Here is a 20520-nt window from a genome sequence, read left to right on the forward strand (position 1 = left end):
ACTGGAAATCAAACAGTCATTCTCAGGGTGATTGCTGACGCGTTTGGTTTTTAGTCCCCTGGTTTAAATGGAGAAGAAAACCCTTTTTACCAGGTTACCATGTAGAGCAATAGTGGTCATGCCTGATTTTGCAAAAAGCAAGAGCCTTTCTGAGGTTGTTGCAAATTGCAAGTACACCCCTCCTACAAAGTACATGACAGCAGGAGAAGCAGTTGTGAAATTAAACAATAATGGGATGATGCAACTCCAAAAAGTTTGAAAATTCTTGATATAATAAGGTCATAAAGCTATAAAGGAAGAAGTGACTTGATGTCATGTTGACTGAAATGACAATTTCAGCACTTCATTTAGTTGCTGTTGCCAAAGGAGGAAGGAGGCGGAGGAAAAGACAAGGAGATGAGGGACGGAGGAAAAGCTGCCTCAGTTGTGACAGTTCTACTAGGCCATAAATTAAGTTAATTATTAGTATCAGCTGTTACTTATTATTTAACTCAGCACTGCTGCTCTGTAATTCTACAACTCTTAAATTGGCAAAGCATTTTGTAATAGAGCTGTATGAAAGACCCTATATAAAAAATTAAGTTTACTGTTCTCATTGTTATGGTTTGGGAGTCACCCTACTGAGCCAGTATAATCATGAAATAAGAAGGTGGGCTAATAAGGAAGAAGTTGAGAAAGAACTGATGCTTATTTCAAGTTAGTTGTCTATAATCCCAGTCACTGGTAACAGGGGCCCAGTGGATAAAGATTAAAAAGGATGAAATTGGCAATAAAGCCAAAAGTGTGGGTTCTATTTTTAATTCTGTCATTATTTTGACCTTTTAGAATGGAGATGAAATGAGAATGTTTATCTTGTATCTACCTGCCCAGGATGTAATAGAGAAGAACAGACTCTAGGAGAGAAATGGAGACTCCCCTAAAGAAATACATTAAGTAAATGTCAGGAGATATAACACTTGAAGGTCCTCTAGCTATTTATTTAAGAAACAGAGGACAGAAAGCCCTGAAGTTTCAGATTAATACTCTCTCAGTGCATCTATGGCAGAATATTTCCAGGACTACAGCAGATTATGTCCATGGGAGGGATAGGTAAATGTGTGTCTACATAGTGACTCTTAGAGCATCAAAATTTTTCTTTGACTATTCCATGTAAAGAATTGTGAAAAAAAAAAGTAGTACTTTTAAAAACACTTTACAAGAAGTTTTTCAACAAATAAATAATATATAGTAACACAGGAAAGTGGAATCATATAAGCAAAGTTCAAATATTCAATAGCTATCTACTGAGCTCCAATGACCTTACATACCAGGCCTGTTCTTGGAACCAGAATCATAGAGGTGAGTGATGTAAACCAGGATCCAATCTTCACAGAACTTAAAAGCTGAAAGCCTCTCTAAATTCAAGAGAGAAAAGCCTGCCCTGGCCGGTGGCTCAGTTGGTTGAAGTGTCATCCCTTAAACTGAAAGGTTGTGGGTTTGATTCCTGGTCAGGGGATACCTGGTCATGTATACACCCAGTTGGGGTGTATACATGAAGGCAACCAGTTGATGCTTCTCTCTCACATCAATGTTTCTCTCTTTCTCTCTCTTTTTCCTCTCTTTAAAAGCAATGAAAAATAAAAGAGAGAGAGAGAAAGGTCTATTCATCTGAAATCTGTTTTTTGTAAGTAGGCTAAACATAGTAAATGGAATAGGAATGAAATAAAGTAGCCTTTTAAGGCAGCGATTAGCAGCCTATGGCAAGGAGTCCAAGGGTGGCTTTGGAAATAGTTTATAGTGGTTCAGTATTCAAGCTGTGGAGAGCCAAGTAGGGGTGCTATACCCTAACTTCATCCCAGCCATTCCCAGCCTTCTGCAACCTCATCCCTACCTCCACTCCCCGTGGATTCCTGGCAGCTGAAAGATTATTCTGTAGGGTCTCCGAGGCTCATTTCAGGCAGACTGGTCAAATTTCCTGCTTTTCCTTGAAGCGATGCCCACTCCACAATTTGGTTCATAGGAACGTCAATGAATCCAACACCAGGCAGCTATTCTGAACTGATCCCACTTTTGGAAAGTGTTTCCATGAGAAAAGGACAGCCAATGCCACACACTTCCCAGGTAGAGGCTCCATTTGCATCTGGAAAAGTGGAAGCCATCTAACTTGCTAACCTACTGACCTGTACCACATGGCGTGGATGATAATGGGAGGGTCTGGCAATGTAGGATGGCTTGATCCTCAGTTGATATCCACCAAGCCCATACAATTGCCCAGCCATTGTAGAAAGAAGTGGCACAGTCCTAGCCTTTTATAAATTTGTAATCTAAAGGTACATGTTTTACATTTAAAAGAGGAACCTAAAATACATAGGTTAATCCCACTCCCTAAATATTTATTGATTCCTATTAACTCAGACCGTTAAACACTATCTTTCTGAAACTCCATCTCTCTGCCCTCACTAATGGAGCATTCTCAATAACAGGCTTTCTCTCTTAAATGCTCTTCTATAGCTTTTCCCTTTAAACTAAACTAAGGAACTATTATCATAACTGAAATCTTTCTTGGTTCAGCTAGAAATGAACACTTAACTTAAAACAAATTGTAGTCCAAGGTTAAATGGGCCATTGATTAATAATAGTACCAGAGGAGCAAGGTGACTTAAATGGCTGAAATTGGGCAGAACAGGTCTAATTTTTGCTTCCTATCCCACTTGACATGTGTCATTCAAAAGTGCATTTAATTACTGAATATGTAAGTTGGGAGAATTTCAGCATAGTGCCTGGCACATGGAAAGCGCTCAGTGTTTTCTGCCTTGTTTCCCTCTCCCTTCTACCTTCTTTGCTCTCAGCAGTCACCCATACCGTCCATCTCATTATGAAAATAATGGCTTGAACTCTTTCAACTTTTCTCAACTTAAAGCTCATCTGTTTGGTATTCCTCTCCTGGTCTGACTCCACTGATAATCCTGACACTAACCCTTCCAGTCTCCTCTCTGTAGCCCCACTCAGCCAGTAACCCCTTCTCTGCCGTGTCTTCATTCTCTCCCATTTTAGTGGTTCCTGACCTTAGCTAATGTGCTCTACCTCAAAACCCAACAACACTTTCTCTCAACCTTCTTTCTTCTTAAATGACTGGCTTTTTTCTCCTACTTATTGTGCCAAGTTTTCTTGAAAGAGTAGTTTCCAACTCTGTCCCTCCAGGTCCTCATTGAAAATCTGCCCCATGCCTATTGCTATGTGACTTCTCCAGCTACTAAAACTGCTTTCCCAAAGATCAGTAATGACTCCTATTTACCAAATCCAGTGGCCTTTTCTTATTCCTCTTCAATCTCCATGACGTATGATGTACTTACGTACCCTCCTGATAAATTCTTCTGACTGCCTTTATGTTCATCTGCCACCCTTTATGATCTCCCACACCTGTACCTTAAGTGCTGTTTCCTCAAGTGCCCATTCTTAATTGCCTCTCTTTGCTCTGATTCAATACTTCTCAGTCTGGATGTATATAAGATGTAACTGTGGAACTCTTTAGAAGTATGAAGCCAAATTAAATCTGATCAAGTACACACCAATTAAATCTGATTGTTGATCCCATTTAGAAGTTGGATTTAATTGATCTGGGGTTGGACCCTCGTGTTTATTATTTTAATGCTCCTCAGATGATTCTTAAATACAGCCAGGACCGAGAAACGTAGCTCTAGAACATCTACTTTTATCTTCAGTTCTTACATTATTCCTGATACATATATGCACAGCACTTTAATTTCTAGGTGATCTTAATCAAACTCATGTTCCCAACTCTAAGAACCTCTTTTATGTTTATAGGACTTCCATTCTCCTATTCTCCCATTCTCCTAAGTTGGAGACTTAGTCATCCATATAAATGTCTACTGCTTTGCCCTTCAATTCACCTATTTATCATGTCCTATAGATTTTATTGCTGACCAATTTCAAATTCATTCTCCCCACCACCATCTAAAGCCCCATTTTAGGACCTTATTGCAATAACTTCTTTAAAAAAAAAAAGATTATTTATTTATTTTTAGAGAGAAAGGAAGGGAGGGAAAAAGAGGGAGAGAAACATCAACATGTGGCTGCCTCTTGCACACCCCCAACTGGGGACCTGGACTGCAACTCAGGCATGTGCCCTGACTGGGAATCAAACTGTCAACCCTTTGGTTTGCAGGCCAGCACTCAATGCACTGAGCCACACCAGCCAGGGCAGCGATAACTTCTTATCTGGCCTCCCTGCTTTCAGTCTTTCACCTCTTCATTTTATCCTCCACATGCTAGTAGGAAGATCTTTCTGGAACACAGATTTGATTGTATCAAATAACAACCATTGAATTACTCTTACCCAAGAATAAAGTCCAAATTCTTTAGCAAGGCCCCTACAATCTGGTCCCAATCATCTAAAACCAATCTCCTCTCCTGTATTTTCACTCCATGATGTTCCCCATAATTTAGTTGTGAATCATGACATGTATTCCTTCTTCCTTTTACTTATACTATTCTCTCTGTCTAGAACTAGATTCAACTCGGGTGGTTCAAACAAAGAGATGATTTACAGAAATACAACACAGTCAGGGTAAAGGGAAGCCACAAGAGTGGCTGAGACAACAGAAACTAGCAGAGTAAGAAGCTCTTACCGTCGCTAGGCATGAGGGGCTAAGGGCATGGAATAGTGTTACCACAGCTCAGTGACAACTGGGGCCATAGAAATAGGGCCATCAGTAGGAGCTATAGGCAGGAGGACTGCTGCACCATTGCTGAAGCAGAGAGGGGACAGTGAATAAACATCCCAGACTCTCTCCTCCTGCCCTCTAATCTCCAACAAGTGTCTTTGATGAATCAAACTCAGCTAGAAGCCAGCCAACCACCAAGGACAGTCAAATGAGGCAGATTACAAAGCAAGGCAGAGAAAGGCAGAGAATAAACAGTGATATAGGAAGGGGAATATTAAATGGTGAATAACCACATAATCTCCATTTATATATAGTATAATCCCTTGTGTCTTTAAGGACACAGTTCAAATGTCATCTTTTATATGAAGTCTTCCCTCATTTTTGTACCCCAAGATCCAGTTATTATTTCACTCCTTTATGCTTTCTTAGCTGTTCTTATGTCTATATTATTGCAGCTATCAGTCTGACTTATGATACAATTATTTGTGTATCTGCATCCATCTCCTGCATCATATTTTGTGCTGATGGAGGAAAGGGATCGTACTTCATTTGGCACAGTGTCTTGCAGGTAACAGCCACTCAATAACTGTTGGTTGAATTTAATTGCATTTTCATGTTATCTCCTTCTCAGACTCTGTCAGGGAGATTCATATATACTTGTAAACCATAGTCTTCACATTTTTTACATTCTTACTTTACATAAGAGTTTCTTTTTGGGTCTTTGGCTTTTTGCTTTAGTTTTCTCCTTCTAACTTACATTTCTTGGGTTAGATACTTCAAACTGCAGCTCACCAACAAAATGTTGGCTATACTGGCATGAATCATGCATGGCAAGGGTCTAAAAATCTCTAGCTTTAGTCCATCTTCTAAATTGTATATATAATTTTTTCTCTAATTTATGCATGCAACAAGCTTCAAAATGAAGTCACAGAACCTAATTTATTGTCTTCATTGGACTTTAAACTCTTCTCAATAGAAGTTATGTTTGGCTTAACATGTTTCGCATATAGTAAAGGATGTGTGTTTCTTCTATTCCTTATAAATACCAATAGCAAGGGCAGTTAACATATTTTTACTACACAAACACTATTCTACATTGATGGTTTTAAGGCATATTGTTATGTGGCTTTGACATTTTTATTTGAAAAGGAGTATTTTTAGGCACAATGAAGATATTATTTTATATTTGTGGTGTTGATACTAATAGAAATGGCAAAAATTGTAATTCCCATAGCAGTTCTGAGTTTCCATCTCAAATATTGTATTTTTTATTTTAAGAAGTTCAACTTTAGTTTTTAATATGTATTTTTTCTCCTTAACATGCTCACTCCTTCCTCTACTTTCCTGAACATATGGACTGTAGTTATAATAGCTGTTTTAATGTCTTTGTCTACTAATTTGGTCCCCTATGTCATATCTGGATCTGTTTATTGATTGATCTGGTTTTTCTCATTATGGGTTGTATTTGACTGCTTCAATTTCCAGGCCTGGAAAAAAAAAAAAAATTCGTGTTTAAAAAAAAAATCCAGGCATTGTGAATTTTACATTGTTGGATGCTGAATTTTGTTGTTGCTGTTTGTTTTGGTGTGTGTGGGGGGATGGTTTCCATTAAATATTTCTGAGTTATGTTCTGGGACACAGTTAAGGTAGTTAGAAACATTTTGATCCTTTTGAGGCTTGCATTTAAACTGGAATAAGCTGGAGCAGAGAAGCCTTTAGGGCTAATTTGGCTTATGAGGCAATACCTTTCTGAGTACTCAACCGGATGACCAATGTGTTAGAAAGTTTTTCCATTCGGGCTGTTGGGAATATGAACTATTTCCAGCCCTGTGTGAATGCCAGTAATTGCTCCCTGCAGGTGTTTCTCTCCCTGGGTGCAGGTAATTTCCTGAAATGTGTGCTGATCAGTACTCAGCCCCTGCTGATCTCCAGAAAATTATCTATCTTTCTAGCTCTCTTCTTCTCTCTCTCCCTTTCCCCTTCCTTCTCCCTCTCTCCAGCTTTCTTCTCTCTGATAACCTACTCTACAAATTCTAGCTGCCTTAGCCAATCTGAATTCTTAACTCCCATCTCTTCAACTCAAGAAACTGCCAGGCTTTGTTGGGGTTCCCTTGCCTGTGTATAGCCTGGAATCTCTGCAAGCAGTAAACTGGAAGATTATGGGTTCACCTCATTTGTTTTTATTCTCTCAGAGGTCACTATCTTGTGCTGCATGTTATCCAATATATGAAAACAGTTACTTATATATTTTCTGTTTTTCATTTGTTTAAGGTAAAGGGTAAAGTAGGTTCCTGTTATTCCATCACGGCCACCAGTTAAAATTACAGTTTTGATTTTTCAGTGGGACATGGGGAGGTATACTGAACCAATTTTATATCAGAGAAATAAAATCTAGTATGACCATGGTCCAGTCATTTATTCTCTTCTTAGCTTTACATTCCTCATCTATAAAATGAAGAGGTTGGTATATGATCATTAGTTTCTTTTCTGGCTCTTAAATTTTGTAATTCTAGAATTAAGTGCAGATGCATCTTTGCAGAGATAATTGATATATAGTCTTCAAAGTGATAGTTTAAAAAATCAGAACTGTGAAACCCCCATTTCGCCACAGTAATGTAAATTTAGAAGAGAAGGTTTGTGCTTTAATAGATGAAGAGGGAATCTTGAGTTACAAATTTGGGAGGAACAACACAAATCCCATAGCAATTTGACCAAATAATTTGAGGAGAGGAATTCTCTTGGTTTCATTTTTGTTTATAGGTTCTAGGCATTGCTCATTGGACATGGTGTTTAATAAATATCTGTTGAAGCCATTTTTCTAACAGAGAAAAGTAATTGAAAAAGCTTCCCCTATAGCAAAAGTTGAAAAGAACTTTTTAGGATGTGTGTGTGTGTGCGCACGCGCGCGTGTGTATGTGTTAGCGGTAAAGTCATATGATGGAATGTTATACAACAGCCAACAAAACTGAAGTGGAATGGTATGTGCTAAGATGGAATGCTTTTGAAGACATAGTGTTAAGTGAAGAAAAGAAGGTCACTATAATTTTATACTTTTATATATTTTAATATTTTTATATATTTCACAATAAAAATAATTTAACACAAATCGAAAAAGCAAAAACAATGTGTATAATAGTATATTACTATATATCTTACATGTATTATATGTAAATAAAATCTGTTTCAAGGCAATATATAAAAACATACTTGTATATTCAGAGAATACATCTACAAAGATATACAAACTAGTGACACTGGTGCCTCAGGGGAGGAGGACTGGGGAACAGTGTGGAAGAGAGACTTTTACCTTAACGCCCTTTTATATTTCCTTTGAATTTTTAAAACCATGTGCAGATGTTATTTAGTTTTTTAAATGTTGCTATTGATATATATGCATATGTATATATATATATTTTTCAGTGAAGTAATTGAAGTTCTCTTAAAGAGTTAGATTTCCATGAAGGAGAGAATTTCCCCATCTCCAGATTATGTGTTTAAGGGAGACAGACCACACCCACTCTTTCTCCTATTACTCCAGGAAAGTAAATAGCACTTCCATGGCTGTTTAATTCCTTTTTCCTCATGAAAAGAATCATCATGCTAAATACGTAAGTAACTGGCATCAGGAGGATAGTGCTTGCTTAAATATAGGTGCTTGAGAGAAAGAACAAGGCCATTTGTTTCTAATAATTTTATGTACATTTTATGGCACTTAATTAACCTTTATTTTGACCCATCCATCTTTCTGGCTTTCAGAGAAGCTCTAAGAAAGCACAGGGTGCAGGAGCTAGATAGCGAGGCTGTGTGATTGATAAGATTTTAACTCGAAGCCAGTAGGCTACTTTCCAATACTACAGGTAATGTGTAAATGTGTTTGAAAGAGAATGAAATAAAACACACCAAGTGGAGACACTAACTTTTATGTTTTGGGGAGAGAGCTACATCTATGGCAAGCTATCTTAAAGAACGATGTCTAGCTGCAATCTGTGTTCCTATGAGTGTCTGAAGCCCCTCAGGTAAAATCCAGCGAAGTGTTACCTGGAAGACATGGGGAGATATTTGGAAACATATGTGCAAGTCCAAGATTAAAAATCCATGGCTCATTATGCAAGTCAGAAAAACTCCTAGGATTTGTAATTATATATGCCCAAGGCACTTTTTCTAATTCTGTTATCTGCTTTAAAATTTTTGGCTCTCTTGCTGGTTTTGAATTCTTGAAATGCCAATGCAGCAAGTAGATAAAGCCAGAAAGATGCCTCTAAGATCCAGCCAGCCAATAAAAGATTATGGAGAATAAGATTCCTGACTTCAAGAAACTTATTTTTGTCATGTGAGAGATATTATTGTGTAAAAATTACTATAACACAAGCAAAAGGAAGGAAAAACATTGCTGTTGAGGGGGGAAATGTTATTTAAAAGAGCAATGATTTTAGTATATTACATTGGTAGGATGAGTCCTGCTTTTACCCCCAATCTGAGCCAAAGTTCAAGGATTTAATGAAAGGAGGCCACTACTAGGGGTGCCAGATATACCAAGTAAAAATGCAAGATGCCCAGTTAAATTTGAGTTTCAGATAAACAATATACCATTTTTTAGCATGTGTGTCTTCTGCAATATTTGGGACATACTTATGCTAAAAATGATTTGCCATTCATCTGAAAGTCAAATTTATTTGGACAGTCTATATTTTACCTTCTAATCCTAGTTGCTACACAGTAGGAGTGGATGCATTGTATGTTGTCTTTCTTTCACCTCTTGGGTCCCTTGTGGCAAGACGAGTTGCTATTGACACCCTCCATGTAAGTAGGATCCAACCAGGGGTAAGAACACAGCTGAATTCTTGCTATGCTGCAGAGCCAGAATGGAGGAACACACTGTAGAGTAAATTTACTCAAGAACAACAGGGAGACAAACCCCCTTATTCTGCCCAAATACACCAGATGGAGGGAGGTGCCCTTAAAATATGTAGGACGAAAGTTGAGCCTTTTGATTTATATATTAGAGGTAAAGGTGACTCCAGAAGGCTGGAGGACCTGAAGAAATTCAATACTATGGATTCTTGGAATAAATGAAGGTGGAGGTTCCAAAAGCTGGTCAATGAATGCTGGATATGAGATGGGGTGCACCTGCTATGTGGCATCTGGCTGAGGGAGCTCCTGGCTTCATGCCAGACTGGCTTCCAGACCTGGAGTACATGAGGGTGAGAAGACAAAGTAGTGATTGGGAAGCATGGGAGGATTTGTTCAATGAATCGTGGAGGGTCCTGGAGACTGTTAAGGATCTTGGGCTTAATCCAAGAAGGAGTGGGGCCCCTCCGGGGGTTTCTGAGTGGAAAATGACACGATCAGAGTTGTGCCTTAGAAAATATTAATCTGTTATTTCTTTATATAGTGATTGTGAAGGGAAGAAAGTGCAGACAGAGTACTCAATTAAAATGGGATACAGTCAGAACTACTCCTAGTCCATATGGCATCTGCATGTGAATTACCAAAGGCACCTCCCCTGAGGGGATGCAGGTGAAAGACGCATATTTTGGAAAAAGATTGTGCCAAGTCATGTGGTTTGGTAACTAAATCAGAGGCTAGATTTTTCCCCTCCATTATCCTCTCAGCCAGTATAGTAGTTGGTTAATTAACACCAGTGGATTAATACAATGAAAGGTTTATTCCTGCACATGTCACAGTCCAATGCCTGTAAGGGTGGCTCTCCTCCTCATGGATGTTCAGGGATCCCAGGTACCTATCTCTGTCTCAGAGTGAGACCACCTAGATTATTTAGCTTCCAAGATCACCAAGCAGGGGAAGAAAGAGCTGGAGGTTCTCACAGAGGCATTTTTGATCAGACTTGGAAATGATTTACATCACTTCTGTCTACATCCCATAGCTAGAACATGGTTCTATTCTGACCACCCAAGAGGCTCGGAATTTGTGCTGCTCTGAATCTAGAAAGCATTAGAAGATGATTCTAATAGTTGGAAAGGATTGAGGGGATAATAGAGGAAATCTCATACACTCTAAGATTCAATTTTCTTCTTGATCATAAAAAAATAATATCCTTTCTCTTGTGTAAAAACAGTTTAATGAGCATGTACATCTAGCAGTTTGGTGTTTTCATAACTGTATGTGTGCAAAATTATGAGTTGTAAATACAGGAGAGACTTCAAGACATTGAGTGGTCCATGCTACTCTGTTAGAGCATGACTGACATTAAGCCTAAAACCATTTAAAAAAATATACACCTACCCCTGGCTGCTGTGGCTCAGTGGATGAAGCGTTGGCCTGTGAACCAAGTGTTACTGGTTCGATTCCCAGTCAGGGCACATGACTAGATTGCACGTCAGGTCCCCAGTTGGGGGCACGAGTGAGAGGCAACCACACAGTGATGTTTCTCTCCCTCTCTTTCTCCTTTCCCCTCTCTCTAAAAATAAGCAAACAAACAAATAAATTATTAAAAAATATATACATCTAAGTTAGTTTCTACTTACAAAAATTTGTCTTACTTCATCTGCGTGTGATATTGGAGTTATAGATGTGATGAATATAAACTTTATCTCAGGTCCTTTGGTAAGCAAAATGGTAAGTTGTCATTGGGAGAGAGTGAAGGAAGGATAAAAACTTTCCTACTACAAAATCAAAATTATCTGGGTGCAACTCTATTTATCAGAGCTTCATTTAGCCTCCCTGTTACTAAGTTAAGCTCACAGAGGACAGAGATTGCCTTTGAATATTCAAAACACTACTGCATGGTCTCAGGCAATCAAAATAAATTCCTGACCAATCAGAATTTTGCCATATTGATGAACATCAGCTGCGATACAGAACCAAGGATACTTGAAGTACAAGATCATGAGGAATCATAACTATAAGGCAGAGTTTAAATACATATTTTGGACTAATCAGTATGGTATCCATGTACCTTAGACTTTCCAGGTAAGGTCAGATTTTAGATACCAGATTTAGTTTCACTCCTTTTGGTGAGAAAAATATGGTTTTTGTAGTCATATATGTCTAGGAGGAATTGGTAAATGCGTTCATTCTAACTTGTGGAGGAAAACTAATCAAGTATTTTGTCTTAGAGGCACATAGGATATTAAAAGTTAAAGAGCTGTGTAGATTATTTTATTAGGCTCTTATTTTAAAATGAAGAATATTCCTATATAAGGAATAAAAAGTTAATTGGATTTCTTCTATTATTGAGCAATGTGGACATAAGTTATATAAGGTTTCCTGTGATACTTTAAAAATAGCTATTAGCCCTGGCCGGGTAGCTCAGTTGGTTATAGTGTTGTCTGATACACCAAGGTTGGGGGATTGATCTCTGGTCAGGGCACACACAAGAAGCAACATAAATGCATAAATAAGTGAACAACAAACTGATGTTTCTTTCTCTCTCTTTTTCTCTCCCCCCCTTCCTCCCTCCCTCTTTTCCTCTCTCTCTAAAATCAATAAATACAATTTAAAAATAGCCATTAGAAGGTATTAGAACTTTCTCGTAATCCATTTGCAGTATCTTGCAACATGTAGAGACAAATCTTTTATTTAGTCAAATCCTTTCTGTTGAAAAAAAAAGACCACTTTCTTCATTCATTCATTTACTCATCCATCCATTCAATAACTTCATTGAGCATCTCCTATAGATAAGGCACTACTCTAGACACTGGGGAAATAATGGTGAATCCATCTGATTCAATGATTGTTAGGATTTTGCTTTTTTGTAAATGAAATGTTGAGCCTGACAGAATGAACAGAATATTGGTTTTGGGATCAGAACACCTGAATTCTAAATGCAATTATACCAAACCATGAATTATATGAATGGTACCACATAACTAGTTACTCAAACCCCAAATCTCATTTAACTGTAGTCACTTTTTCACCTGATCAGTTAGCACATCCTTCACAATTCGACATTTGCCTCCTGCTATCCATTTTATCTCCCAGTTATTTCTTGTTGAAATTATTGCACCCAAAGCCATGTCACATGATTATGTAGGTCATCTACTGCATGTAACAGAGGCAATGGTGCCCAGCAAACATCCATGTGCTCCTCTGTACTTCCCAGTCTCCCTTTTGTTAATTCAGAGCTATTTGACTTCTATTTCCACTACTTATGTATTAAACATTCATAAACTCTTTGTTTCAACGTATGACAGCATTAGCTCTTACTAATAATACTTGTCTAGAGATTAGCTTTTAAAATGTTTGTCTTTCTTTTGTGAAGAGAGTTTTTCCCCATTATCATAGGGCTTTCACTTTTTCGCTGATTTTAAAAGGAGCAATTAGTACTGCATTTACATACTCATGATTTTTCCTGAGTTCACCTTGTGGCCAAACCAATGTAAGAGGGGCTGAGTCATTTAATTGGTGAGTAGCTGGATGGTCAACGTAGAGAGGAACTTTAGCACAGCCACCTGACTTCATAAATAAAACCAGGACCAACATTTACTGGAAACAATACATTGAAGAATTTGGAAATGCCAATATGAAGGCTGAGATTGAGTTGAATTGCTAAGTACTGAGAATAGAAGAGTGCTAAGATCTTTATGTGACTATTAGAAGGATTAGGAGAGTTGTAGAAAATTGAAGGGGGAGCCCTGGCTGGTGTGGCTCAGAGGATTGAGTGCCAGCCTGCAAATCAAAAAAGGTCACAGGTTCGATTTTCAGTCAGGGCACATGCCTGGGTTGCAGCCCAGGTTCCCCAGTGGGGGTGTGCGGCAGGCAACCAATCAATGTATTTCTCACACCTCTTCCTCCCTTCCATCTCTAAAAAGTAAATAAATTTAAAAAAAAAAAATATATATATATAGAAAGAAAGAAAATTGAAGGGCAAGCAAGGGAAAGGAATATAGCAGGGCATCAGAGATATCAGTTCTTGTGTCTGCCCCCTCCTACTTCTTCTAAAGAGTCTTTCATGCTTACACCATAGCCACTGCCTTGCCACAGTGGTCTGGACCAGAATTAATAACTGACCGAAGGTCAGAAGACCTATGATGTGACTTAGTAGAGACAGATATGAAGACCCAACAAAGTTTCCCTTTCTGGAGAATGTGAACCAAAGAAACTGAGAATTGGATAGTTAAGATAGTGTCATGCCATGGAAAGGATGAAATGATAAGGAAACAAAAATTATGAGCAAACAAAAACCTGAAGGTGGAATAAATAATGGAAGTCTGTTGATACTGAGAGAAGAGCAGAAACTGACATGGAGGAATGTAAGAGAGATGGAAACATGAAGGAGCAGGTCTCCAGTGGCCTCAGTATCTGATTGCAGTTCAGCCCCAGGTAAGTTTCAGTCCATGTGTTTTGAATTGAAAACAGTTCAAAGTCCTTCTTTCCTTGAAGTAACCTGAGTTATGTGGTTCCTTGCATCTTAAAGAGCTCAAGTAAGTTGGATGAACTTCTCAGCCAGAGCCCATAAGAGCAGGAGTGTATTTTAATGATCAGCCTTGAAATAAATATGTTAGCTCCACTTGATCCTATCTATGTGAGTTTACAAATCTACTTGTAAATTGTGCCAACACAATTTATAGGGGGTTGTTTTTAGGACCTTTATTCTTTGTTTTAAATACCAACAGTTGTGTTACGGCACATACCATAGACTAAAATGACATTCAAAGTTTTTGGTCCTGAAACCTTGTCAATCATTTATTTCTTTTTTTTCCCTGAGGTTCAGTTTTCATGTTATTTTGACTTCGGACTTAGATCAGGTAATAACAATAGTATCCACAAAGGCTCACTTTAGCTTAGGCTTTTTGTAGAGCTATAAATGGTCTAAAAAGACTGAATGGGCTCCAGTCATCACATCATGTCCAGGTAACAGGATGGAGAGAAGTGATAAGAAGGGTATATCTCCTTCCTTGTTATGACTTAAAACAAAAACGAAAACAAAAAACAACAAAAGGGACAAAACAACAACAAAAAAGTCCCATACAACTTTTCTGCTTAGATATCAAGAGCCAGAATTTAGTCATGTGACTACACCCATACAAGGATACTGGAAAGAATTATTAGATTTTAGCTCAGTGGTAATAGGACCATTTAAAAATTAGGGTTTGGTTATTATGGAAGAATAAGAGAATAGATATAGGGAGGTAATTTAAAGTCTCTGTCATAGGTACTTTAGATATAGTTGGTATTTGATAAAGGTTTCTTGATTTATTTTTATAAACTTGATAATCATATTTTTAGAGATAACACTCAAGTTAATAAAGAAAATAAATTTAAGGATTTTCCCTCTTATTTTTTACTTTATAATAATATAGCATATAATTATATTATGCACCTCAAATAAACCCATCTGGAATTAGCTTATGCAAAATGGAGAATATATTGAAAAGATATGGGAGAAACTCTTGGAAGAAGCAAGCCTAAGCAGAAGGAAAAGCAGAGGTTTGTCAATCAATGGTCAAGAAAACCTGAAACTGAGCATTCCAGTATAACAAAGACACGTTCTCCACCCTCTCTGCTTCCCTTTGTCTGTTGACTTTATTCTCTCGATACTAAATGCGTATTCCCACTTGGCAAAAACAACAACAACAACAACGACAACAACATGTCCAAAGACATAACGCAGATTTTACATCTAGGTGAGGCTTGAGATGACCTCTCTTCCAAAGTCTAAAAATCTTGGCGAAATGACTACACTAACTCATCTTGGGTCAGCTGTCCATCCAGCTCTTGACAACTTAGCTGTGGTCAAGGACAGTAAGTAATAACATGGCTTCTCTGCTGCCATAATATAATAGGAAGTGTGGAAATGGGAGAAGTTCCTCTAAGAAAGGTGAGTGCTGGCTATATAGTTGTGTAAGCTGTCCTATAATTATACGTGATGGAAAAATATAGGTCAGTGTCTGAATTACATGAATGATAAAGGAGAACAGGACTGGTTCTAATGCAATAAAATTAACTTAGCTATGAATAAACTTCATTTGGTAGAGATGCAATACATAGAATGTTTACTACTTGTTAGGCACTATGCTAAGTGTTTTTTTTTTTAATTTTAAAAAGATTTTATTTATTTTTAGAGAAAGGGGAAAGAAAGGAGAAAAAGAGGGAGAGAAACATTGATGTGAGAAAGAAACATCAATTGGTTGTCTCTCATACCTGCCCCCAACCAGGGACAGAATCTGCAACCCAGGCACGGGAATCAAACTGTTGATGCCCAACCAACCGAGCCATGTGGGTCAGGGCTATTTTTAATATGTTTAGTCATTAATTCTTCAAAGCTCGATAAGGTAGAGACTATTGTCCTCTTTTATAGCTGGAAAAATAAGAGATCAGAGAGGTTAAGTAACTTGTCCAAGATCATATAACTAGTAAGTAAGCTATATTTGTCTTAAGTTCAAAGTTTTTAACTACCAGGATGATATACTGTCTCATTATTTTCCTATTTTGAGTGGAAAACTACTATAATTTTTGATGAAGCAATTATTACTTTTTATTTTTTCCCTCAGTTTTGCCTTAGCAAAGCTATATGAACTTGATAAATCCTACACTGTCTTGGTCTTAATTTCTTCATCTATAAAAATACAGAGTTGAATCAAATTACTTTTTCTCTTTGTTAGTGCAGATAATATTTTATTTCTGAAGGCGAGAGTGTGAGCTACTATATTTTTAAAATTTTAATTCATCTACTATTTTTCAGTGTTTTTTTTAGCTAGATCTATGTTAAGACCTCTTATGAAATTAAAGATAACACAGAGATGAAGATATATTTCTGCTTACATGTTATGGAGAAAACAAACAGAATTATTATTTTGCAGAACTGTAAGTCTAGAGAGAATTAGCCTTCATGAGCGATTTAGCCATCAGTTCAATCATATTGTCAAGGGCTTTTTTTCTCTGTTTGCCATCCTTAGTATGTTGATTTCATTCTAAGATTAGGTCCTCTTGTGGTTGTTAGATTGCTGCCAGAGGCAATCTCAGTTATAAAAATCTTTCCCTTTAGTCTAGTTGGGCCATTTGACTCCTGGACTATAACAGTTTTCAGGTATTTTATTAGAATAGTGTAGAACCTAGCATAACTTAATTGTAGGTCATACTGCAATGAAAAAAAAAAACCCTCTAAATATTAGTGGCTTAAACAACAAAGTATATTTTTTACTCAAATTATCCAATCTGACTTAATGAGGGTGAAAGATAGGCTGTTATACATTGTCCTTTCTTGGAAACCTAGGCTGACAAAAGCTGTATCATCTTCAATAATACTAGTCCTGAGGCTGTGGCAGATTAAAAATTGTAAGGACTTACATTTGCAATTAAATGTTTTATCTGAAAGTGACACATATCACTTTAACATACAATCCACTACAGACTAGTGACTACAACTAGTCACATGACCCAGCCAACTACAAGGGAGGGAGTGGTGGCAGGGATGTACATGTGAAAATGTAATCTCTGTAAAGGCCTGGAAAGACAGGGTAAGCATTACAAGTGTCTATCATACCAGGGAATTAATTTACTAATTGACTCAGGCTAATTGAGTTGCCCTTTTGTAGCTGAAGGTTGAATGGTTACCTAAAAAACACACAAAAATAAAACAAGCAACTCTATTAATAAGGAAAATATAGGACTGGATGTTGAATAAGAAATCAATAGTGTGAACTATATGATACCTTGTCCCAAAGGAGAAGAAAGAAATTTCAGCCATGGAGGCAAGTCACAGGGAAGAATAGTTTGGCTAATTTCATCAGCCTCTAAATCAATCACTTCATTTACTCTTCTGATTGGAAAGATTGGCTCTAGCTCTTTAATGAGTGGGTGTAGATAGACAGTTTCTATTTAAGGAGTTGGCCTAAAAGTGACTTATAACATTTATTGAATTTGAAAATATAGGCTGTTTTTCCATATTTCACTTTTGTAGTTACTGTCAAACCAGCTAGTTTATAGTTTAGAACTGGGAACTAACTAAAATTTGTCTAGTCCAATCCCTTTATCTTACAGATGAGAAACTAAGGCCCAAATGTGTAAAATGATTATTTCAAAGTCACATCTTCTTGTATGTAGCAATAACAGTGCTGTCTTTTGCATATCTACTGAAAAATGGAATCTTCTAAGCACAATGTAGCTAGAGCAACAATTAGAAAACAGAACAATTAAAAATTATTAAGTGTTTCCAAGGCTGTTATCCTGTTGTTCTACATTGGTAGAGATGAGAAAATTTCTGAACTATTTGGTAACTGCTGCTCAACTTCCTAAGAGCCTCCTCAAACCTTCTCTGTGACCCCACAAAGCCTCACCTCCTGTAATAATAGGGTCTACTGTGAAAGGTTGATTTGAGAATTAAATGATGAAGGTAAAGAGTTTATTATGGGGGCTGGCACTCAGCAATATTACACCTTGGAAATTATTTTATTAAAGTCATTAATAAAATGGTAGTAAATGTCAAACTAGTTCCTACAAGAATGTTCACGACTTTGGAAATGTGATAGTATTCAAGTTCATTAACTTTGATCTAGCTAATCTCTCAATAAAATTACTACTCAGGTACTCACTTAACTTTCATTTTGATATTTTCCATTGTCTAATGGTTGGCTCCTCTTGTCCCACCTGTAAGAACCCTACAGCTCTGGTTAATGACAGCATTTGGCCCAGGCTGTGTAAAAGAATATGAGGTACAGTGGAACCTTGTTCTCAAACTTAATTTGTTCCGGAAAACTGTTTAAGAAGTGGTTTGTTCAAAAACCGAATCTCCTTTGTCGCCTGAGAGACGCATGACTGATCACACAGGTATCAGCATGCAAGGGTTGTCAGGTAGAGAATTGAGACCTGAAGTTTTGTTTGACAACGAAGACATTTTTTCTGTGAACTACTTGGTTGAGAACTGAATTGTCTGAGACCCAAAACAGTCAAGAACTGAGGTTTCACTATACTTGGAAGTTTCTATTAGTTCTCAGCATAATGTCATAAAGAATGTTCTGTACAGTGTTTTGCTGAGCAGAACTTATCTTTAAGTTTTTGCATAAGCAAAGATAGGCCTAAAGCATAGTCGGTGAGGGAGGGGTGGAGGAAGTGGTAGAACACTTCTACTTTCTTAAGCAAATATCTGAAACTAGGAGTGATGTGAGGCACAGGCAGGCAGCTGGGGTGAGAAGAGAGAGTGAGAGGACCCAGCAGCAGAGAGAGGGAGGCTGGAGCTTGTGGAGAAAACACCCTTTGACAGAGGTGTGTTCTGGTGGTCAGCGAGGTGGAGAACATTTTTGGGGATACTTTCTCTCTCATTTAACCTGTCAAGAGAAAAGCAGAGCTTTAGTAATATTCCTCTCTGGAGAGAGTAAAAGATTTGTATATATTTTTTAATGCTGGATTCATTATTGGCCTGGAACTTAACGTGTAAAGATTTGTTCTTAAAAGCCAGTTATTTGATACTTCCAGTTCTGACGTGGCAGCTAAACCCTTGGCATGTCCTGGAAAGGGCTTTGATAACAGTGTCCTGTCACAGGCTGAGAGGCACATTGACCCAGCAGAGCACAAATGGAATCACTGCAGAACTAGTTTCTGTTAGAGATACCAATTATTTGGTATTTCAATACATATTAGACTGTGCTATAAAAATGCACTAAATCTTGGACAAAACAGTCCTTGGTCAGATTTTTTTTTTTAAAGCATAAGAGAAAATAACTTTTAATTCCTAGGTTTCTGGAAAGGAAAAATAAAGACCAGATAAATGGATGTTTTGGGGTAAATGTAAAGCTTTTAACTTGGAGATCTCGAGGTATTTTATAAGGTAAGCTTTGAACATGCTTGCTAAAATACTTTTTAAAACGCTGTTTAAACTAAAAAGCAAGTATCTACCTTATTTCTAAAAATTATCGGGAGTATGCCTGATAAGACTTTGACCTTTAATCCATCTTACTATGGCATAAGCCTACAATTTCTGTTTGTTTCCAAAAACCAAAGGCTGCAGACCTCACAGCAGAATTCTGTCCTGTTGATAAGCTCAGTGCAATAATCATGGCAACCATGCTTGTTGAATGATGACTAAGCCCAGCTGGAACATAATTCTGGCTCTGTCACTGTATTTTTTGACCTTAAACAAGTCACTCCACTTCTCTCTTAATTCTCTCTCCTTACAGGGAGATAATAAAATTAACTACTTCGTGGAGAACTTTTTGTTTCAAGGACTGCTCATAAATATCAGTCGCAGGTCTCACAAACCTCCTTCAGAAGCTGAGCTTCTTGAGGGATTGACAACTTTTTTCTTTTAATCAGCAGTATCTTATTTGCGTTTCTGTAATACAGTTCCTGGTCTTTAAAAAAATGTCTCAGTAAATACTGTACATTAACGCACGTTATTAGGCAGATTAGTTTTGGCAGGCCACTGCCTTTTACACCTTTTATCTGCGATCCTTTTCACACTCAGCATCTAAAAGGCCGCCCCTATTTGTTCTAGGATTAGAACCCGAGGCATTTACTTAAAAATATCCAAGTCTAGAGAAATAATTCTTCTTTCTTTATGGCAACATTTCGCTTCCCGCGGCACTGCATCCCAGGCTTGGGATCTGGGTCTGGAGGCACAGGGAAGAGTTTGGTAAGGGAAGCTCATTCTCCCGCCCTCTGATTGGTCGACTCGTACTCCACTCATGCAGCTCGCGTCTCTGATTGGCCACTGTGGCACCCCACTCGGCCCGCGACTACTTTGTGTGCCGGGACAGCGCGCTCAGGTCCTCGGTCTCAGCTCGGCGTCTGGGCTGGTGAGCTAGCTCTTCGGCCCACTGCTCTGCATCGCGGGCGCCAGGAATTTCCCGAGTCTAAGCGGGTAGGAAGCATCCTAAGGAAAAGCCCCCACAACCCTCCGTCCCGTGTTCTCTTTTCCGTACAGAATAAACTTCCGCCTCAGAGGGGCTGTCGCAGCCGC

General features: G+C 38.0%; 1 protein-coding gene across 2 annotated transcripts in view; it reads left to right on the top strand.

Annotated features, from left to right (window-relative positions):
* Positions 1-20520, top strand: part of FUT8 (fucosyltransferase 8) — a 293901-nt gene that overhangs the window by 59069 nt on the left and 214312 nt on the right. Inside the window, exon 1 of one of the 2 annotated variants that reach the window (XM_090271001.1) lies at positions 20308-20421. The exons of the other annotated variant lie outside the window; for it this stretch is intronic. The gene's annotated coding sequence lies outside the window, so the exon portion shown is untranslated. Of the gene's footprint in view, positions 1-20307; positions 20422-20520 lie in introns of those variants that run through there. 2 annotated transcript variants of the gene reach the window in all.

Source organism: Furipterus horrens, unplaced genomic scaffold (genome assembly GCF_987537825.1).
Source record: "Furipterus horrens unplaced genomic scaffold, mFurHor1.1.pri manual_scaffold_3, whole genome shotgun sequence".
NCBI lineage: Eukaryota > Metazoa > Chordata > Mammalia > Chiroptera > Furipteridae > Furipterus > Furipterus horrens.